The sequence below is a fragment of the Rhinatrema bivittatum genome, chromosome 4 (assembly GCF_901001135.1).
Source record: "Rhinatrema bivittatum chromosome 4, aRhiBiv1.1, whole genome shotgun sequence".
Taxonomy (NCBI): domain Eukaryota; kingdom Metazoa; phylum Chordata; class Amphibia; order Gymnophiona; family Rhinatrematidae; genus Rhinatrema; species Rhinatrema bivittatum.
In genome coordinates this window covers 445,796,925-445,802,924 of record NC_042618.1, presented here as the reverse complement: position 1 = coordinate 445,802,924, position 6,000 = coordinate 445,796,925, and the positions used below count along the sequence as shown (strand labels likewise).

The window sequence follows — 6,000 nt, the reverse complement described above, 5'->3', positions numbered from 1 at the left end:
TGAGTAAAAGGTGGGTTAGTAACAGGGAAACCGCGGCCGCACTTTACTGTATTGACCTGATTGTTTGTTTCTTTGACTGCCGCAGCACACTGAGCCAACAATTTCAATGTATTATCCGCTATGACGCCTAGATCTCTTTCCTGGGTGGTAGCTCCTAAAATAGAACCTAACATCGTATAATTATAGTTTGGGTTACTTTTCCCTTTATGCATCACCTTGCACTTGTCCACATTAAATTTCATCTGCTGTTTGGATGCCCAATCTTCCAGTCTCACAAGGTCCTCCTGCAATTATCACAATCCGCTTGAGATTTAACTACTCTGAATAATGTTGTATCATTGCAAATTTGATCGCCTCACTCTTCTTTCCCTTTTCTAGCTCATTTATAAATATATGAAAAAACACTTGTCCAAGTACAGATCCCTGAAGCACTCTATGTCCACTTTGAAAATTATGAGCTTGACATTCAAAAGCAATTTAGATGGATAACTAAAAAGTTATCTGTCTAAATGGCTAAACAGCAATACTGAAAGTCATAAATGGATAAATTATGTAGTTAGAATTTAGCCACATAAGTCGGGGGCATTCCAGGTGTCAGTCACTCAACAGGAGCTTCAAGAAGAACTCAACACACAACAGTCCACAGAGAGGCAGCAGAGGTGTCCAGAGCTCTGCAGGGAAGAGAATCACCAGGAGTTGCTTGAGCAAAGATGCTGTAGGAGACTGCCTGACCCGGCGAGATGGTGCGGAGGGAACCCAAGCCCAGCAGGGATGAAAGGGAAATAGCATAGAAGTGGAGAGAGTGAGCCTTCTGCCTCTGAGTGCTGCAGGGAACCAGGGTGAAGAGAATCCAGCCAGGGTGCCTGGAGTGGGGGAGAAAGAGAGAGAGAATTCAGTTCAGACAGTGGAAGAGAGGAAGACTGCCTAGAGAGCTGCAGGGAAGCAGAGATCCTGGCCAGAGTGAGTGCCCACAGAGAAAGTGCCCAGAGCAGAGCAGTTGATTGCGAGAGCTGCTGTGGATAGAGCAGAGGGACATGCCTGAATGAGGACTTGATGAGACTATGGGAGTGCATCTGCTGAATGTCTGCTATAGGGGGCTGAAGGCTAGAACAGGTGGCTGGAGAGACAAAGGCTGCCTGCTGAAGCTAAACACAGAAGAAGGAGTGGAACCTGAAAAGTTGAGATGGGAAGAAGTGAGCTCAGCCAGAAAGAGTGTGGAGGTTTAGATATAGCAAGCAAATGCCCTGCAAATGTGAATGTGTAACGAGCATGCAAGTTACCCTTTCTTTTGAGTTTAGATGGGGATCCTGAAATTTTTTTTCTTTTGATAGCTGGATCTCTAGCGACCCCAAGGCTGCATAGAGAGAGAGTCAGAGGCAAGTACTACCCCCTGCACGCTTGAAGACTGGTAGAATAGAGAGGTTTCTTTTTATTATTATTATTACATCAGTTTAGTAAGTACCTAGTGAAAGTCAAGAGATCCATGGAGGAACATGGGAGCAACATCACACAGCTGGCCCAACGCTAGCAACAGCCTACGTGGACGTTCTACCGCCAGAGGAAAGCATGAGCTTACCTACTTACCCCACACATTATTAGACACTGACACTTTAAAAAACACAGAGAAGACTCAGGGTAACTGAGATATAATTGTATAATATTGTATAGTAAAGAAATAGAAGTCTTTATTGATACTCAACTGTAAAAATACTAGTTATCCTGATATGACTTGCATATAATACTGTCGGACCAACCTGTTGGAAAGAGGAAAATAAATATGTTTTGATTATTCCTTAGATCTGTTTCTTGAACAGGTATCAAAATCCATTTAACCTTTTATTTTCCTTCCTAGCCCCTTTTGCCTACCTCTGGAAGATGCCATAGCAGGGTGGGATTACCCATTGTTTAAGTCACCGGTAGAGGGGGTAGATTGTGGGGAAGAATGGTAGAGCCTGCCTGGTCAATTTGCCCATGGGGACAATTTGGAGCCTCAACTAAACCTTCAGCAGCATGCAGCAGGGGTTTGCGCTGGCAGTCTAGGACCATCTCTGCAGTACCACTTGAGGTAGATGGGCCTGCTGGTCACTATGCCGGTTACCCAATGCATGTCCCTCTCCTTACCTGGAGTGCCCAAGCAATCCCACCACAAGCCAAGACAGCAACTCCCTCATTAGTCCTTGCTCACTGCCCAATAGCTGGACCTCATTTCCTTAGCCACTGCCTCCGCTGCTTCCTGAAAGTCATTCAGAAATATGTCCATAACTATATCATATAAATGGCCTCCATCAGGTCTACACAAATCTGCACAGTTCTGTATCAATATTTGCTTTATAGCAATAAGAAAATAAGAACATAAGAAATTACCATGCTGGGTCAAACCAAGGGTCCATCAAGCCCAGTATCCTGTTTCCAACAGAGGCCAAAACCAGGCCACAAGAACCTGGCAATTACCCAAACACTAAGAAGATCCCGTGCTACTGATGCAATTAATAGCAGTGGCTATTCCCTAAGTATAATTGATTAATAGCCATTAATGGACTTCTCCTCCAAGAACTTATCCAAACCTTTTTTGAACCCAGCTACACTAACTGCACTAACCACATCCTCTGGCAACAAATTCCAGAGCTTTATTGTGCATTGAATGAAAAAGAATTTTCTCCGATTAGTCTTAAATGTGCTACTTGCTAACTTCATGGAATGCCCCCTAGTCCTTCTATTATTCGAAAGTGAAAATAACTGAGTCACATCTACTCGTTCAAGACCTCTCATGATCTTAAAGACCTCTATCATATCCCCCCTCAGCCGTCTCTTCTCCAAGCTGAACAGCCCTAACCTCTTCAGCCTTTCTTCATAGGGAAGCTGTTCCATCCCCTTTATCATTTTGGTTGCCCTTCTCTGTACCTTCTCCATCGCAACTATATCTTTTTTGAGATGCGGCGACCAGAATTGTACACAGTATTCAAGGTGTGGTCTCACCATGGAGCGATATAGAGTGGTGCTGATGAATTAACTAATCTCCCAGATTTATTCTTGTCCTTCTTTTGTTTATGTTCTCTCTCTTCATCTGATTCCTTCATATTCTTCCAGGGATGATATTGAGCCAGACAATGCTCGTTTTTTTCCAAAAATAGATCTTAGCTTAATTATGTCTTTCTTCATTCTAATAGTCAAGCAGTCACTTAATTGCCTCCTAGGTGAATTAGTATCACCAGAAGTGAGGCAGCTGATTTCCTTGCATGCAACAATGTTGAAATTAACCCAGGCACTGAATCCTCACTCCGTTTGATACCATTACTTGGTGTTCTAGTAACCTCTGAAACTACTTGCTTCTTTGTCCAAAATATATACAAGTGATCACTAGGGTCCTAAAGAGTGAAAAATTGTGCAGTGAGCAGTGGCACCACTTAACCTAATTATGAAGGGCATGATATTCAAAGCAGTTTAGTGCTCAATAGCCAGATAAGTAGGACTTATCTGGCTATTGAGTAGGACTTATCTGGCTACCTAGTGGGCTGCTAAATATATGATTATATTCAGCAGCTGCTAAATAACTGGATAAGTCACTTAGGCCTGGATTTATCAAAATGCACTAAATATTGCATGCGATAAAAAAAGGGGTGTGTTTTATGGAAATAGGAAGTTTAGAGCCACTGAGGAGAGAGAAAGAAAGCAAGCAAGAACATCTAGCCATAATGCCCCAATATTAGATAGGTATTTATATCTCTATGGGAGGCCCACCTAGTAACTCGAGGTGAGGTTTAGGTATTAGTGTAGGGGTTAGGGGCCACTTTGACATTCAAAGTGAGATGTACGAACAGAACAGTGCTCTCTTGTGAAGATTTGATGATCCTCGGAGTGAGGAAACTCACTGAAAGATGAGATTTGTGCAATGTTCTCTCAACCTAGCTTGATGTTACCCAGGTAGAGAGTCCATCAAGCTAGATTGAGAGAACATTGCACAAATCTCATCTTTGGGTGAGTTTCCTCACTCTGAAGGTCATCAAATCTTCACAAGAGAGCACTGTTCTGTTTGTACATCTCACTTTGAATGTCAAAGTGCCCCTAACCCCTACACTAATACCTAAACCTCACCTCGAGTTACTAGGTGGGCCTCCCATAGAGATATAAATACCTATCTAGTGTTGGGCCATCATGGCTAGTCTCTCTCTCTCTCTCTCTTTCTTTCTTTCCCCCCTACCAGAAAAGGTGTAGCTAAAATCAGCATTAAAGCTGTGCAAAAGGGCTTCACAAAACAACAAAGCCTGCCCCTAACTCCTCCTCTTTTTCAGATTTGCATCGCACCATACGCTATGGTGCTATCACATGCATTAAAGGTGCTTAATGCATGCGAAAAGGCCTTATAGCATTTTGATAAATGACCCTATTATTTGGCTATCTCTTAGCCAGTCAATTTGTGGGTGGGCAATGGATGGATCGGGGTGGTGCTACTTAGCCATATAACTTATCTGGCTAACTGGTAATTATTCAGCCTTATCTGGATAATTATTTGGCTAACTTAGATCTGACAATTATTCCCCTGAGACTAAGGGCCACAAAGAGTGTTGCGTCATTTAGTAATGTCTCATATTTGGGCATAGAAATAGCTTCCAAGGCTAACTACACTCTTAATGTCCTGTGTGTTATGGACAATCAACTATCCTGCCTTCGCTTTATTCCTTGTTTCTTCACTCATCCTTGCATTAATTTGTTTTTAAGCAGGAAAGATCTGATTGGATCCTGATGTCCGTTTAGCTTTGTAAAGAAGACAGTAATCAGTAGGGATGTGCATTCGTTGGTCTGTTTATTTAATTCATTTCGGCGGTGTGTGCGTATCTCACGAATGGAAGGTAGGCGCGCAAAACTGATGGTATGCCTGCATGTAGGTGGCCACCTACATGTGCGCATATCAGCAGTTTTGGTGTTTACCTTCTTTTCGTGAGATACACGCATATTGCCAAACAAATGGAACTACGAATGCACATCCCTAATGATCAGCAGTGGCACTGTCACTACACTGATTTATAAAACCACCATGCTCCTTTGCCCTTTTGATAAATCTGACAATGTTGTTAACATCTGACAATGTTGGTAAGTTCAGGGATTTTTTTTAATCTTATTTCAGAAGTTTGGATGCAGAAAATGCAGAAGTTGTAGTTTCTGAATAACGCCATAGAAACTGTGTAAATGACAGAGAGAGAAACAAAGAGAACTGGGAAGGCCCGAACCATCTGCTTGACCATGAGAGTAGAGTGAGCCTGCATTTCTATTGTTAGACTTTGCAGAAGTAAAAGCTGTTTACCTTGAAAAACCAACAGGCTTCTCTAGAAAACTTATAATTATCTAACCAAAGTCATACAGCTCAGCCAAGATCCCAGAAAAGACCTCAGAACTAATACACAAAAATCCTAAACTCTTTGAATTCCTGATTCTCTGCACTGGCTCAGCTTTTGCCAGTAAATTCAGAAACAGGAAAAGAGAAAGGTATTCTTTCTAAATTCCCTTGGTTATACTGTATATGCTTCTGAAAACAAATGTTTAATTCCCAGAAGTTAGCTGACTGAATTGATATCTGACTTGTTTATGTTTCATTGTGTTTCGTTTTTAGCCTACTTTCCGAAGGGAAGGATGCTTATGAGATCTCCATGTTTATGTCTTTCCATTTTCCCTCCATTCCACCACCTCCCACCCCCCATAATAACTTTTGTGTTCAGTGTCCTAACCACATTACATATCAGGGATTCTAAGGGGATCCTGGCAAAGGTATTCTTTTTTATTGATATATAAACTATGGAGTGAATTTTCATAGAGGTTTGGTGTGTAAAAATAGCATTTACCTGTGTAAATGGCATGTATATGCTATTTTATAAACGTCGAGAGTATGCATTTATTTTCAATTTTGCATGGACATTTAACTGGGGATAGAAAAAGGCAGGCTAGGAGCATTCTAGGGTGGGGTTCAGAATGATGCGCAGTAGTTGCCGTTTTGTAAGAGATATACAT

General features: G+C 41.9%; 1 long non-coding RNA gene across 1 annotated transcript in view; it reads right to left on the bottom strand.

Moving 5' to 3' along the window:
- Window positions 1-414: 414 nt before the first annotated feature.
- The window catches only part of LOC115091363, a 215,880-nt gene continuing 210,294 nt past the window's right edge, over window positions 415-6,000 (bottom strand). Inside the window, exon 5 of the long non-coding RNA XR_003856686.1 lies at window positions 415-863. This is a non-coding gene — a long non-coding RNA (uncharacterized LOC115091363). The remainder of the gene's footprint in view (window positions 864-6,000) is intronic.